The sequence below is a fragment of the Aphelocoma coerulescens genome, chromosome 5 (assembly GCF_041296385.1).
Source record: "Aphelocoma coerulescens isolate FSJ_1873_10779 chromosome 5, UR_Acoe_1.0, whole genome shotgun sequence".
Lineage (NCBI taxonomy): Eukaryota > Metazoa > Chordata > Aves > Passeriformes > Corvidae > Aphelocoma > Aphelocoma coerulescens.
This window is the reverse complement of record NC_091019.1, coordinates 26,529,107-26,546,249: the sequence shown is the minus strand read 5'-3', so window position 1 is coordinate 26,546,249 and position 17,143 is coordinate 26,529,107. Positions and strand designations below refer to the sequence as shown.

The 17,143-nt window shown below is 42.9% G+C and overlaps 1 protein-coding gene across 7 annotated transcripts in view; it reads right to left on the bottom strand.

The window, feature by feature from the left end:
* Window positions 1–17,143, bottom strand: part of TSPAN18 (tetraspanin 18) — a 131,058-nt gene that overhangs the window by 70,520 nt on the left and 43,395 nt on the right. The window contains exon 1 of one of the 7 annotated variants that reach the window (XM_069017187.1): window positions 138–205. The exons of the other annotated variants lie outside the window; for them this stretch is intronic. The gene's annotated coding sequence lies outside the window, so the exon portion shown is untranslated. Of the gene's footprint in view, window positions 1–137; window positions 206–17,143 lie in introns of those variants that run through there. 7 annotated transcript variants of the gene reach the window in all.

Sequence of the window (17,143 nt, the reverse complement as noted above, 5' to 3'; positions counted from 1 at the left end):
TTACAGCCTTTGAAAGGTTTCTCAACACTTGCACAGCACCAGACCATCCAGGCAAATTATCAAACAACTCTTCCAAGGCACAAGACAGTAACAAGTGTCAACACAGTAACAAGAGATGTAATGTGCATATCCCTCACCTAAGTACACCTCAGAGTGAGCTTGCCAGAGTTTTCACATACTACTGAAGCATTCAGAACACTCCATCTCCTAGCTACAGCAGAAACCAGCTGCATTTAAATTGAAGGGAGGTGAGAAGGAAAACTAAGGTGCAGGCACCAGCTGCCATCGCAGGTGAAAGCAGTCAGAGCAATGTTACGGCACAAGCGTCTAGAACTAAAGGCTTCTTTCTCTCTTGGGCCTCGCCTCAGGAGCAAGACATGTGGAAGAAGCATTTGGCTCACTTTGGGCTTTGCTTTCTCAGTGTCTCCTTTGAACAGCTGCCGCAGTGTCCTGCTGGTACCCAGGGCCAGCTGAGTCAGGGATCTCCTTTGACCGTCCTGTCTCCACAGCTCACTCTCAAAACAGTGGACTCCTGTACCAGGGATTAACTGGAAACAAAGTGAGTCAAACAAGATGGTGTCAGCTCTGCCAAATGAGCTGCCAACCAGTAAGAGAAGAAAACCCTCCCTAAAAACAATCACAAGATGCAGGAGCTACTCTCAGTGCCCAGATAATGCTCCACAGGGCCTTTCTCCACATGCAGGTCTTTCCAGAGCACTGCAACCAGAAATTCCAAGCCAGACAAGAAGCTTTTCAAGGCAGACATTAAACATTCATTTGTAATAAACACCCTCCTGAACCCCAGGGACCAGTGAGAGGTGTAGGGAAACACAGCAAACCGAATCTAGAGAGGCCAGATGCCTTGCACTGTGGTTATTTGAATATGTGAAAAAAAAAAAAATATAAATGTTTTCAAAATGGTCCATGTATTAAGAAACAGCAATGATATTTCATATTTTGGACACTTTAGTTCTTCAGGGACAGTCTTCCCTTATCTCTGAACAGCAAGAGAGTGTGGTTCTCACTGTTATTTTAGAAATGTGTGCAAGAATTTCAAACATGCTCTCTACTTTCCAATGTAATTCTTGGACTGAAATGTCTCCACGTTTGCAATCATTTTATCTCCTCTCTACAGAGGAGGGGGCAGCTGGGGAGAGCAGGGGAAAAAGGGATCTGTGAGACCACAAACCAAAGACTGGGACTCATAAGAGCATCTGGCTATTGCTCATTTAATGGCTTTGGCTTGTCCAGTTAGTGTTGGATTTTATTTGTCTATTGAACATTTTCATGGTTTTTTTGAACTATTTTATTGAACTATTCATGGTACTGTGATTTTAAACAGAACTGCAGAGCTCTAGCAACATATAACAAGAAAAGTCTTGCAAAATCAGATGGAAGGACACATATAAGGCACTCTGCAACCATCACTGAGGGTGGAGGTTACTATATGCAGTTTCCATGGAAAATGCTTATAACTCAACAATATATATGTGTACATTTTTCATAAAATTACTTAATTTCACACAGGTCAAAAAATAAATATTTAAATGATTAATATTTTGAGATCATAGAAAGAAGATGGGCAAACACAGTGAAACTAATAAAAATGCAGCTGAGTGCCAGCTGAAGCTTTACAGCAAATTTTTTCATTTATGGTAATGTCCACTGTGCATTAGCATTTCCATAAATACTCCACAAATAAGATTAAAAAGGATTGTTTCAGTTTCTGCTGATAATCAAGTGTTAAAGAATGGCTGCAGAATAAGAATTTTGTAATTCCATGCAAATATTCATGCAAGAAGCTAGATCCTATGAATTATACGCATTTAGTCAGGGAGCAGAAATACTATTGTGTGACCTATATGTCAAAATACAAACTGAATCGTGCAGCTGGAAGCTGAACACTTGAACACCAGCCACTGAATACTAAAAAGGAATTGCTTGTAAACAATCAGCAAACCAAGAAGCAATCTATGAGTAATTTCAAGTAACTCATGCAGTTGAGAAGTCAGTAAGTTATTTGTAGAAAATTTGTCAATAGAACTCACATAAAAATGTATTTTAAAATTTCTACAAATTATCATGTACATATCAAATGAGCATTTATGATTCATCATGAAGAGACATAAGTAATTATACCAGGGGTTGAAAAGGCATTTTCTTTCTTGTAGTATATTCTGCAACCAATCAGGTGCATTAGAATAATATTTTCAGTTATAATTCTGCTGATTCCCAAGGCATAAGCCATTAGTGAGTGATGGAGGCTCAATGATGAAACTTGATGCCTGAGTAACCTGATTTGCTCTCACCACGTTGGAGCAAAATCTGACGTCAATGAACCTGTACTTGAATGTCATTATTCAATCTTCCTTGCAGGTGACCATACCGAATAACGATTTCATTCTCTTGATTTGGAGAAGAGCAGTGACCTGAGATTCAAAACACAGCACAGCCCTCTTTAATCCTTTAAAAATTTAAAGCACCTGATTTGCCACCGTTGTGCAGTTGGGAACGAAAAAGACCACAAGCCCTCCTAGCAATGGATTTTCCAAGGGCTAAGAGCTGCAGGACAGGGATCTCAAGCTGTACATGACAGCTGCAAAAGAAGATTGGTGACCTTCCTGCACTGCTAAATCAATTATTTGTTGGATTTACCACAATACTGCATGGAAAGGCAGCAAATAGTCAACAACAAGCCTCAGTCCTCCAGGTTCATGGCTGCAGTTCCAGATGGAAAATTCATGAGCCTCCCAGTTCATGAGGAAAACAGCAGGTTATGGAACACCAGGAAAGCTGGCCCTGTTCAACTTAATGAGATCTACTCCAGGAGCAAAAGGAAACACATTTCTAGAAGGGTCTTATTCTGAAGGAAAATTCCCAGAGCCACAGATCTTGTAAAAACCTGAGGTTTCCTTAACCTCAGTAACAAGATGGCAGAAGCCAACATTGCTGCAGAAATTTTACAACATTTAAAAATTACTTTATCATTCGGCTTCTCTCATCAATTTTGCATTTCATTTGCTCCTCATTTGGTTATTACACCAGTTCCTCTACTGCTGTAACAATGGAGATCAGTACGTGACATCCTTTGTTTCACACAGAAACCTTTGCTTCCTTCCTCCTGACCTGAAATTAGGAGCACTGCAGTGGACAGTCCAAAAGGCATTGAATCACATTGACTAAATAACCCAGTTTGCTAAATCACAGAAACCAGAGCAGCAGAAGGGTGGGAGCAACCTCCCTCCCAAACAGTTTGAGGGTTTTGTGACTCTACATAGGGTCATGTATCTTCATTCATTTGGGGTTCTACCACCTGCCCCTCCTAAAAGTTTTAGATCCCTGCTTGTTACAGCTCAGCAGTGCAACATATCTCCACAGCTTTCCATGAATTACACATTTGGGGAAATGTTAACAACCATGAGACTTGTTGCATTTACTGAGTGTTTTGCAAGTGCTCTCAAACACTCGTCCTTTTTCCTTCAAGTCAGGTACAAGACCAGATGAAGAACTTGCTCTCAGGTGTATTTTGATATCTCCCAAAAAGCAGGAAGTTACTAAGTAGATGGTTACTTTTCAAAAAATACTCCTTTTCCCTGCAGTTGTACCTCTCCTTGTCCGCATGAGCTTTACTGGCAGTAAATGTTGTAACAAGGAGAGATTACAACTTGCATTAGCACATCAGTGGGGTATAACAAAGCCTTCAAACAAGACTGATGTATTTGGAATTGAGAGAGAGACAAGGTAATGTAAAAGGACAGGAGAGTTATTATAAATATACTATGTGTTTGGTTTGGAGTCCAACATTTTGGAAGTGGCTCTGGCACAGTTGTCTAGTCAAGATTAATCACACTTCTGCCAGCACTCAGCCAGGCTTCTGTGATATCCCTTCAAGAGAGTGAAGACACTCTATCCTCCTGTTTGGGTCAGCAGTTAGAGGAAATCCTAGGAAAACAAGCACCTCCTTTGGGGCTGTATTTAAACAAACAGACAGCTCCTCCTGAACAAATGCCACTGTCATAAAGACATCCAAATCATTTTTCAACATTTCACAATGTGTTTAAGGAGGAGAGATGCTGTCAGGCTGAAAAGCCCAGGCAGCAGGCCATTAGGAACCAGCCACACTTCCTAGGGTGACTGACTTTAGCTCTTTACTGTATAGCTCTTGCCCTGCTTCCCCTCAGGATAAAGTAGACGTGTTTCACACTCCCCAGCTGCAGAGGCTGGGCACAGTTGTCCCAGGAACCCTTGGAGCTCTCCCAGCCCAGGCAGGGCTACAGGCAAGGAAGTTCCCAGCCTCATCCTCCTGCTAAACTGAGGAACTTTGCCGTCATGAGAACACCAAGCCAATATACCACAATTTTGGAGCCTCACAGAAAACTTATCTTTTAAAAAAGAATAAAACATCTTTCTTACTTCTAAAAAGGAACTGTAACACCACCAGGAAAAGCAAGCAATTCCCAAAAACTTTACAGCATCCTAGAGAAACAAACAATTTTGTTATCTCTTCTCTCACTAATGTGCCCCTAACCTATCCCAGCTTCACAACTACATTTTCTCCAACAGATGGTCTAAGTGATTAACATAACTTTGCTAAACTTGGGGAAAGTGTTCTCAACATGTATTTATTTAGTTTCAAAGGCTGATGCTTCTATTTCAGATATGAGAAACCACATTTACATGTTTAAAAGACTGCCTCCCCAACAGTATCAATAGAACTAATAAAAGATCCAACCTACTTTCCCTGTCAACTTTATCCAAGAAACTGACACTGATAGTTGTGTTTCAGTACAGCTCTCCCCACTGAATCTGCTTATATGTCTCTGCCGGCCGGTGCTCATATTTCAGTCAATAAAGGATGAAACACTAAAAGCAACAGCTTTCCCCTTGAAGCATACCAAAGCATTTTCTTGCTGTAACATTTGTACTTGCTACCAGTACAGGCAGGATTGTGCCTTCCTTCTCTTAGGCCAAGTGCTCAGGGAGGAAGAGATCAGCAGGAGCAGAGCTTGCACTCACTAGCAAGAGGCCTTGCTTTCAAGTCCTTTGTGCAGTATTTATAAAGTATCGATGGAAGCTGAAGGTGGCAGCTGGTTAACATCCTCTAACACCACTACAGAATGGTTTCATCCACAAGTTAGTGAGAGCCTCATAATTAATTGAGGCTGCAGAAGGAATGCAGGCAGACTGACTAATTACCTCCGATACTCTGGCAAAGACGCTTGTTGTTGGAACATGTGTTAGGGGATCTCCAGTGCTCACAAGCAGTCAGGATCTCTGTTTCGTGTCCCCACTAAAATATGCATTTCTAAACACCCAACACAGCTCCCTCAGCCAGAGCCTTCACTCTGTGTTGTATTGCTACAGCCATCACTTTCCTGTGCCTTGCAAAGGTGGCCGTGCTTGGAGCTGCCATCCGCTCCTAGCAACCCTAACATTTACCTGCTACGTACTGACCAGCAGGAGAAATCAAGTGTGAATACTGAGGGCAGCATAAAATAATGTCAGAATTGCCACTGCCAGCCCTCCAAGCTGGACACCTACTTGGAAACAATCAGAAAATCATTCTTGCACTGAGAACCTTGTAAGGTTCAGCAAAGTGAGCACGAGGTAAGTGGAGCAGGAATATAAAAGAAAACCAAATCACATCTTTCAGTGGAAGGAAAAAAATAGCATAATTTAAAACAAACTTTCATACAGCATTGGCTAAAATGCCTGCTGAGGGTACTTATGCAATAAATCAGCTTCTGATTTCTGCTTAACCTTGTGACCTTTTAAATCTGTAAGTGGAAAACTCTCTGGTTAGAAAAAAAGTAAAAGGAGGGATCAAGATAAATAGTTCACCTGGCAAATATGCAAGAGGCTTAAAAACTACCAGCCTCATTTCCTCAGATTAATCTGCAGTGCAAATTTGAAGATGCTAATGATTTATTTCTCACCCCTTGGCACCAACTCCCTCTCGGTCTCTTTAAGACAGAAAAATGAATAATAATAATGATAATAATAACAAATTTCTGTGCTCTTTTCATCAACAACTGTGAGCTCTCATTTCTGACTTGGTATTAAAACATCAAAAACAAGCTCCCCAGCCCCCATCCCACAGGGTGATCAATGATTCTTTACCACTTACAGAAGATCTAAAGAGGCACTTATTACATTTATTATGCTACAGCCACCAGCACAAATTCTTTTCAAAATGTAGTAGTCCCGTCCACATGGCACTTAACTCCCCAGTAGGTCCTTCTGCAGTCAGGTTAATAACCTTCATATTGGGTAGGTAAAGGAAAATTAACTCTGAATATGTTGAAACCAAATTTATACTATGATACTTCCTCCTTTTGTTCAGTTCTAGGCCCTGCTGGCCTCTACCTAGGACTTGACAAATCTCATTTGACATCGTTGGCAAATGCTTCTTGATTGAGCATTTGGGATCAATGAGGGTCTTCTCATTTCCTCCCACTGCAACTCAGTTGTTCTAGCTTCACTTTAATTTGTCTTCCTAGTCCAGCAGAAACAGCTACCAAGCAAGCACGGGAAAATAATTCCTTTCCCATTAGAAATTCAGCTCTCAAAAGTTTATTTCTAAGTTCTGTGTTTTATCCACACTGACCTGAGAGCAAAATACCATATTTTCAGAACATCTTATTTCCAAGTTTCAACAGGCACCAAACTCCTGTAAGCTAATAAAATCCTCAACACAAGATGGAAGAGGAAACTCTAAATATTATTTTGTGTGGGGAAACACAAAAGGTGGAAAAGTTTTAGGTATGATAAAAAGGCAGGTTTCAGAAATAAAGCAAAATAATTTAGAAATTAGTTTTAGCTGCAAAAACTTGAAGATAGAAGAAGCTACAATGAATAGCAAGCGAGGACATTAAAACAATGGTTAGAGTTTCTGGATTTGGCAGAGATAGGTTTTGAAGTAGCAAAAAATATGCTTAGCAAGATAGGTAAGTTTAAGCTTAATAATGGAATATTGTGTATTATAATGTAAGGTATAACAAGTGAGTATTGTGTACAACAGATGTACATGTGCTGTTTAAGATGGGTTAAAACAGTTGTATGGAACTTTTAGAAGCATGCTATTGGCTGAGAAGCTTTTAAAAATGCTCTGTAACTAGGAAATCTCTGAATGTCTAGGACAGCCTGAGCTTTGTACCATCTCTGTCTCAACTTGTTATGTGAGACTGATAACAGAATAAAATAATAAAAGGCTCCTGGAACGCTTGTCCAAGCTCCCTGTCCCATTTGTCAATGAAAACACTGACACTTTGCATTCTTACAAAAGGTAGGCACTTTTTCTCTCCTCTTTCTCCATTCTGAAGCAGCACCCAGCAGACGTGCAAGCACAGCTTGTTCTGCCCAAGTCAGGAAACCCTCAGAGCAGCAGCCTGCCCTTTGAGCCAAAGCAGCAAAGGTTTTCTTTAGGTATCAGCAAGGTAAGGAATAAAAGCAGCCACCTCACTCCTCCAAGAAAGGATAAGCCAAGCAACCCAGCTGGGTTGTCCAGCAAAACATTCCTATCACATCTTTGCTCCAGCTTGTTCTCCTCAGGGCTGCTCTGTCAAGAGGCTTTTGTGCTGATAACACGTGTGACATCCCAGTGGAGGCATGAGGCTCATTCAGCACAGTGCAGAGACACCAGGAGATGGTTGGGGAGGAAAGAAATAAGGGATAAGAGAAGAAAGCAGCAGGTCCTGAAACTCTGAGGTGCTTTAACCTAATGAGAAGAGGATTTTACAAAGAGCAGCTATGAACCTGCTCAAAATCATAAGCATCTGAATGGAAAACATGCTGCCAAAACCCACCTGCCTCTACATGTACAGCTACCAATCGCTCCTCCCCAAAGGAAACGGGAGCCTTGTATTTCAGGGAGTCAATCCTGTTTCCAAAAGGAAACACTGATAATAAACAGCTGATAATAAGCAAAACCCCAAATACCCATAAAACACAGAGCCATTCAGTGATACAGAATCAGACTTCCAGCTCTCTACTTGACAGTGGCCGCCAAGGACAAATACTTGCTTTGAGTAGGGAATAGACTGCAAAAGCAGCCAGGGTATCATTTTTATTGGGTGCTGTCAGGAGTTCTGAGCTGGATTAGGCAGAATCCCTAATCCTTTTCCTCCATCCACTCCAGTCAGACTCTGGACTGCCAGAGACCCATTTTCAAGGATGTCTAAAATGAGATCTGAGAGGTGGAATTAGAACTTCCTTACCCTAGTCATCTCCCCATCCATGAAAGGATGTAAATTCACTGGCACCGTGGATATGGACCAGATGAGCACTGTTGTCTGACACAGGCACAGCAGCAGGACTTGTGTGGGCTGGGAAAAACAGAGACCTAGGTAGACAGGGAAGAAGGCTTTGCAAGAAATCTTCACTTTCTGATTTTCAGATGTTGAACAGACTCAAAATCCTGTCACATTTCACTCCCTTCAAAACAAAGCAAGTTGGAAGGAGGAGAGGCTATTTGCTTGTTTTAGTGACAACCTTCTTTTTCCAATCACAAGCCTAACTGATATTTTCTAGCCAAAAATTCTTCTCAGATTCAAACAAACAAACAAACATGCTCAAAACATTAAAACTCTCATCTTACATGTTTTAGATTTTAACATTTTGACTTTGTAGAAATTCCACAGAAAAGAGTGTATCTTCCTAGACCTCAAAATAATTGGGAAGAAAAGACTAAGGCATTTAGGAAAAACGTGTATCGCTGGCTCAAACTAAACTGAATAACCAGCAGAGCTCCTACCCCCAGGCTGGCTGGAGGCCTGGCTTTCCCCAGCTTAGACACTAGCTGTAGTCACTCATTATTATTCAGCACTGGCTCAGCACAGTCAATACACACACTTAGCACTGTAAAAAAGCAAAGGAAGGTACTTTTCCTGCCTCAGAGGATTTATTTTCTGAGGCCATTAATCTCATCCTGACACTTGGTACATGTGGCAATCAGCAGATGGATAACTGTCAAAGCACTGCATCCTTTTTACCTTTCTTATACTAAAGAGAACACGGCTACATTTGGTGACTCTTTTATGAAAACAAAGCTGGTCAAAACATTTTGAATTCAAACTTCCTCTCAAAATGAGAGAAGAAAAAACCACCCCATGGTAATCTCTCCTGGTTTTCAAATGACTCTACCTGAAAAGCAGCTTTGAAGAAGATCATTTTCAAAGAATATTTGGAGCTAACCAAGCACAGCTTACGAGGAGCCAGCAGAGCTCGAAGCATTCTGATTCTTGCTTGGTGAGGAGGTGCTGGTTTTAATGTGATTGCTACAAAAGCAGAGACAGGAAACCCTCTGCAGGGCTGCCACGAGGCACTCCACACTTGGTAGATTTAGTTGCAAACGTATCCTAATTTATGGGGATGGGGTTAGGTAAATGGAAAGAAACTTTGTTCTGACGTAGACAAGGCAGTGACTTTGATGTGGCAAGCCTGTGCCGTGCTGAACTGCGGCCTCACACCGGATCGACGCCCACCTGCCGGCTCAGACCCCGTGGCAGCCAGCAATTGCAGTGGCTTGCTCCACTTTGTGGGCCACACTGGTGCCAAGCCATGCTGCAAAAGCAAACTTCACGCTTCTTGGCCACAGATGAGAATGAGCTAAAGGCTTCACCTGGTAGGGTAGATAGGAACGAACGGACCAGGGTTTTTTCTCCGAGCTGTTAAACCTGTAATAATGTGCAACCAGAATGAATGCAGGGGGAATCTACCCCGAGGGAAGTGCTCTCAACATTACTGAAAGGAAACCTGCCTCAATCCCCACTGAAGGGAGCTGGAGGAAGCAGAGATCCATTCATGTGTGCAGCTGACCACATTGCTGCAATTTTCTCCAAAGCTTCCTTGTTCTAACAGTCAGATCTACCCTTTATGGATATAATTTTTGGATGCCCAGACCACAGCTACAAACATCCATCACCATGGTGCTGTCAGAAGGCAAACAACCTCCTGTTGCCCCTGAACACAAAGTTTCTTTTCGCAGGCGATTTTTCCCATCCTCTGGGAATCATTCAGGTGTAGCTAACAGCAATGCTAAATCAACATGGCTGTAAGCCCCACATATTTAAATTCCTCCGTTTCTACGGCAAAACATCTAATGGCTTTATTTCATGGAGAGCAGAAAGGGATAGCAGAGTAACTAAAAAGAAAGTATCCTGCAATGCAAGGAGATTTCTATCACCCTTTGGTCTTTGTTCAGATACCTTGTGTAAAGGAGAGCCCAGATCAAAGAAAGGAGAGAAGTTCACTGGAAAGCCTGAAGTTTCCACTCTCTCACAAAACAATGGATTTACTTCATGGACAATTCCTTCCTTCTCTCCTCTCTTTCATCCCATATGTTGCCTCTGAATTTGAAAGACTGCCCAGCCCTTCCTGTAGCTTTATGCCACTTCACCCTAGCCAGCTTAGGCAGAACTGAGCTGAGTTTGATGCTTCCTCTCCTGGCACAAGCACCATGGGTGCTGCCAAGCACTTTAGAGAGGCTGGGGAGGGTGGCTGTTATCTCCATCAACATCTTCTAGAAGAAGAGTATGCCCTTTGGAGCCTCTGGGCAGCCACATCAGTGTGACATCGCACCAGTCTGAGATTGTCCATTTAAAAGTGAAAAAGAGACATAGCCCAGCCCTGGCATGCTCCACAGGGGCGGTCAAAGGGGAGATAGGCAGTAGTCGAGCAGGTACATACTGTATTCCCTACTTCTACCCTCCTCAAGGCAGCAAAAGAAGAGACTCCTGGGCCTCTGCCCCACCGATGTGTCTGCAGGGGAAATACCAGTGCTGCTGCCTGAGCCCAGCCACAGCCGCCTGAGGCAGGGCAGCCGCCAGCAGAGTCACCAGCCCACAGCAGAGCTGAATTTAAGGCTACATTCAGACCGTGGTTCCAGGTTCACAGCTGGGTACACGCACTCTGGACAGCCAGCACACGCGAGTCTCTGGGTGCCAAGTCACGCAGGGAGGCGGCGGAGGGAAGGGCCGAGCGCTGCTGGCCAGGCTCCATCCCTGGGGCCGCAAGCCCCAGCTCTGACGCAGAGCTCCATTGTGAACGAGACATCTCGGGGGAAATGCTCACATCCGGGCAAACATCCCTTTTGAAAAACCGAACCAGTAATGAAGCCCTCACCTTTCTGAACAGGCTGAAGCACACAAAAAGTTAAGAGTCCCAACTGGCAGTGTAGCAAATCGAGCACTTATTGACCATCATGCCCAATGCAAGGACAGCTGCCCTCTAAAGGTGCCTTGAACTGTGTGCAGGAGATGAGCCTCCTTTCCATCTGAGGGTAGCAACATCCTCCAACTCACTGAGCTGAGCCAAGCACACCAGAAGTCAGGGTGGCAAATGACAGCATTGTGCATCAGAGCATGAATTATGTAAAATTATGCACATAAACACACAGGGGAGGAGGACATCCAACTTCTTCTCCCAGTTGTGGCAGGCATTAACTCTTCAGCATGTGCTTGCAAACTCCTTAAAAACCTCAAAGAATGTCTTTCTGGCCGTGCATATTCCTATCTCCTCCCTGCCCTCCTTTTCACAAAAATTTCTCATAGCAAAAATAGCCAGCAATGAACATACGATACAGAATACAGGCTGGATTTTCTGCTTGCCGACTTTCACAGCCCTGTGGCTCCGTTTGCTTTGGTGGTGTCACTTCTGCTTTATGAGGGAGCAAAATCTCAGGTCCCCAGTGTGCAACTCAGGCACAACACTGTAAGCATTTTCCTGTAAAGTGGTTCAGTCATACTCTCAGAAAATAACTAGAGCCAAGAGTGATTTTGTAAGCTTAGAGAAAAGTGTCTCAAGCAAGACACAATGGGGTGGGTTGTGAAACGCACAAAGCACCATCTATACCCTTTGCCCTAGGCTCCATGTAGCAATCTCTGACTGCTGACATCTGTTAACTTTAGCAGACTTTCTAATTCTGTTTTTAAAACAGATAAAAACGAGTAAATGAGTAAACCATCTTGACAAGAAACCCTACATTCCATGCCCATTAAAACCTTAAACCCTTTTAAATCTTCTCCAGCAGCTGCAAGCATCTTCCCAATAGCTTCTGGGATGCCTGTTGGCTGGCTGCACAGCAAGCCACAGAAGCCTCTAAGGATTCCTGTCTCTCTCCTTGCAGAAGTAAAGACAGAGATTAGATTTGTCAAATGGGGATAAGAAGTTAACGGGGGCGATAAGGTTAGACATGCCAAGCGATTCAGCAAACAATTCTGGAAAGAACGATTAGATCTAGGCTAACTAAGTATGATAAATGCTGACTTTAACCCAATTACTTACAGTGATTTTAGACGTCTGGGAAGAGCTGAGCACCACAGCACTGTAATCAATGAATGTGCATGAGACTGGGCAGGCTCCCTTCCTCACTCCGCCTCCCAAAGACATAGAAATTCAAGTTGAACAGTTTTTGAGAAAAAAAGGCTTCAGAATTTTTCTAAAACTAAAAACTCTGTCTTGGTTGTAGACAGGCTTTAGCAGCAGGGAAATCACAATCAGTTCCTGGTTTCATTTAATTATTTTTAATTTCAGAAAATGAACTTGTTTCAAAGACTTCCACGGTCTGATGTAAGTTAGAAGCCAATAGAGACATACGTTTGGTCTCTGCTCTCTGAAGGAAGCCTATTTCCCCTACAAATGTCATCAACTGGAATAGTCAAAAGAAAATATTTGTCTTAGACAAATGCTCTATTTCTTTTTCTCTAACTTACAATCCAAAGACCCTGAGGTCATTCTCTGCTCCAGCTGGTGCCTCCCCACTTTCTGTGGCTCTGCACCATCACCTTGTAAGAGTGAAAGTCACCCCAGACAGAGGCCAGCCTGGGGTCTGGGGCTCAGTTAAGTCATACAGGCTTAATGCAAAGAGCAAGGGGGTTTTGAAACCAAGACCATTTATATCAGATTTAAAAAACTCTAGATGGGAAAAAGATCCTGGTCTCTTAGCTGCTGACCAATGCGTGACATTTAATAATAGCAAAGACAACAACTGAAGGTTAGGCCAAAAAGTTTCTCAGTCAAGTCAGCTTTGATGTACATGTCTCCAATAATAAACTCATTTGCTGTTCATGTTTTCATGCTGAGACCTTATCCAGAAGGAATACTGCCCCTGTGTTTTTTCCAAAGCATCTTTCATTTATGTCATGAAACATATCAGCCTAGTTTTTTTCATCTAATTTAATTTGTGGTTCTGGCTTGTCCTAGCACAAAAATATTTCATCAGTATGTTGTTAAAGAGCAGAGATACATTCACACATGCTTCAACAAACTATTTTGGACAGGGAAGTTTTTGGGGAAATTGCTTGGAGAGGTTTAAAAGAAATTAATGTTCTTTTATTATTAGGACTCGTAGAACATAAATACAGCTCCCAGACATTTTTCCTTTTTCAAAAAATTCTGTAGTCTAGGAAAAGCCTTGAAACCACCACAAACTGGCAAACTGCAGACCCAAGGATTATTTTGTAGAAAAGAGTATGAAAATATTTTTATTGCATGCATTCAGAGCTACAGTGTTCTTGAATTATGCCGGATGTCTAAAACAGACCTGAATATAAATAGGATGCACCAGTATGGCATGTGTTGGAATCAAATACAAAATATACAAAAGAAAATTTTGCTTCAAGACTGTGCACCCCCTTACTACTCCAGGATTACGGTATCTTACGTGTATTCTCTCTTTGCAATGCTTCTACGAGCCAGGGAAACTGTAGACAGTACAGAGAGCATCTGAACAGAGCTCAGAGGTCTCTAGGGCTGCCCAGAAATCCCTGCACTCCCACTCTTGCAACCAAGCTCCACGTGCTTGGTCTCTGTGTACCCAGGGTAGCACCTGCCAGCAGCCCCACTAGTGAGCTTCTTGGAGACAGTTCTTGATTAGCAGCAGAACAACTCTCTGTTTTTAAGTCTAAATTACTTCCAGGCTAAGATAGCATGCAAATATTAGTAAGCAAAATTCCTCCAAGTCAGCTATGATAGACCCTAAAACAGCACTATGCTCCTTAGCATGTGCAGATACACAGACTAAATTCAGGACCACCAGCAGGAGGTAAGGGCTTAAGAACCTAAGGACCTGCATTTTTCCTAAAGGGCTTGTTTAAGGAATTTTGGCTGGCAAGTAGGTGAGGGAAGAAGAACTTTGGATGGATGAGATTAGTTGATTTAAAAGGTTTTGTATTTCGATCATGGTCAGAAATCTACCTTCTACAGAATCATAGAATATACTGAGTTGGAAGAGATACATCTGGATCATCAAAACTCCAGCTCCTGGGTACCTCCTGGGTGCTGTGCAAAACTGGGAGAAGAAATTAGTGTGAAACAGTACTAGCTAGAAGAATTACCCAAGAATGAACAACTCAGATGCACAAGTAATGCATTATCTCCAGGAAGAGGGGCAGGGCATTAAAAATGGTGTGGGAAAGAAACCAGGAGAAGTGATGAGTCAGCAAATAATTGGTTAAAACATCTAGCTTTAGCTGTGAGGCACTGGGCTGCTCAAAATCATACTTGGAGCAGAGCCTAATACTCTCCAGCTGCTCCCTTCCACCATAAACTCAGGGGCACTCATTTTGACCAAAAAGGCTGGGGCAGACCCAGGAGAGTCCTATGAAAGCCCTAGAAAGATTCCCATGAGAAACATGCCAAACGAGGCATCCAGCTACTCCTTCATTCCCCATTTCACCGGCTGACATGGACACCGCCAGCTCTGCTGGGAACCAGTGCAGCACCACAATTATTTCTGTTCTCTAAACAAAACTCTGCTGGGCTTGGGTGATTAGATGCTTAGAGCCCAGAAGCAGGTGGAAGAATTTTGTTTGGCAGTGATTCAGATCTGGCAGTGCCTCAAGGGACAACAATGTTCAAGGGTTTAACAACACTCAGTCCAAGGCAAATTATGAAGGCCGCAGACTGGTGTGAATTGAGAAGCCCCCATTAGGCAGCAGATGTGTGAGGGGTTCTCCTGGTAGGGCACAGGCAGGCACAGCAGGTCCTGAGAGGAGGTGTGAGGGGCAGAGAAACCTGTTCTGGCCAACTCTGCCCCAGCCACCAGGATCACAAACCCAGCCTGCCACATGTCCAGTTGGTGCTGGCTGGCAGTAACTACAACTGATCTAAGCTGTCAAAAGCAGTTTCTTTATGAGTACAACCAAAAAGTCATCTCTGGGCAGCTTAGCTCAAAACATCAAATAAAGCTGATATCAACACCACAGAGTTGAATTTGTCCATGCAGCCAGAAGAAAGGAATAGAGAGAGCAGTCTCCAAAGAAATTAAGCTGCCTGTAACCCTGCTTATTGTCAATTAGAGCATTTGATGGCTCATTCAACAAGGGTCTAAGTATCGGTCTGCCCTAGCCCTAAATTCCCACACAAGATATAACATTTGTTTGGCCCATGATTTCAAACTTTGCTAACAACTCTTCCTGCTACACGTGCATGGATTGTACCCATAGGAGAAAACTATTTTGGGTAGGAGGTAATCAAATCCAGAACAGTGGTTCTGAGGCTGTTTGGCCCTCTTCATTCTGCACCTTGTTTTGCTGAACTCTACAAGGGCATTGAAGAAGACATTGACAGGGGAGTAGGGAGAGCTACATTTATAAGAATTCCTCGTAAGCACCAGGAAAAGGAGCCTGGGATACTGCTGCTTATAGGAAAGTAGAAATGAATGTTTTTGGTAGATTGCTTTCTTGAAGGATTGGAATAACTTTCTTTTCATTTCACATGAAGATTTATAGTGGGCTTTAATTCCCTGCAAGGAGCAGGGAGTACTCTATAAAGGATGGACATGGAAACTATGCAGACAAGACGGCTGTTGGGTTAACATTTACTTTAACTCTAATTTTCTGGTGACACATACAAGTGCTTTAAAATAATAAAGGTTGTCAAAATATTTTCCATAATAAACTCCTACGCACCGCGCATTTACAAGACCAGCACAGTTTCCTATCCAGCTGGTGCACTAGCTGCTACCAAGATATTTTTTGATTGCTAAGATGCCATTGCAGCTTGTGTGGGAGCTTGCCTTCTCATAATGGGCTGAAGCTCTGCCCCTCCTTGTCCTTACATCTCTTAGCACGCACAGCGTCAGTGGTGGCATTTGGGAAGTGGAGGATTTCTCGCGTAAGGGTAACTAGTGATCCCAAAGTTATCAACTACCCCAAAACCAAGGCAGGGGAAGGCAGTATAGCTCTGTAATAAAGACTCATGCATAATGCCTCTGGGCAGACTGCAGAGGACAACAACAACTCCCCTGCTTTACTCCACACTCTCATGGTTACACGTGCAGGATGCAAGGGTGTGGGGGGGTTCCATTTTTGCTAAACATAGCGGCAAGACATAAAGAAATGAATTTAAGACATACTCTCAATTTGAGAATAGCAGATTCATTCCCACTACCTCCTATCTCTGGCCTGGGACACAAGCTCTGGAACAGGGATCCTGAGGCTCTTTATTTAAGACCTTCATTTTATGCCTTAGCAAAGCTTCTTTCCTCCTCCTTCCACCTGCCCCCCCTCCCTTTTTTTTTTGTTTTTTATTAATTGGATATATAAAAAGAGAAACAAACAAAAAAGTCCTCAAAAACCCATAACAGGGTGAGGCGCCCATGCTTTCTGCCATAATAACATTCTCTAATTAAAACACAAAGCAGCCAGGGCTACAGGATTAATGGACATGGTTTCCTCTTTTCAAGTCTTGCCTGCTGACAGATCGCCTCATTCCTTCCTTTCTCTTGAACCTCTCAGGAAAAAAAATAATCCAGTTTGCTTATCTTACAGTGTGAGGTTGCCATGGAAACCGCATCCCCCTGTGAGATGCTCTGTCATAACATTTCAGCACTGTATGGAAGGCTTAAAGACACAGCATCCTCTACTCCGAGGGCTCCTGAGCTAGCCAGAGTCTTTGCAGATGAGCAGCTGTCAAACCTAGTGCAAGTCTAAAGTTGGGAGGGAGAGATAGAGAAGGAACAGTAGAAATACTCAGTTGCCTGGTTCTTTGCAAAAATCCTCTTCTTGCACTGGCAGTTAATATTGACCAAGAAGTCCTTCAGTTTGGTGTAAGACACATTTTGCTCTTTGGAGAACCTGTCCCCTGACAGCCTGTTGAAAAAAAGAGTTCTGGCACCAAAATATAACCCATCATTCTACCATGG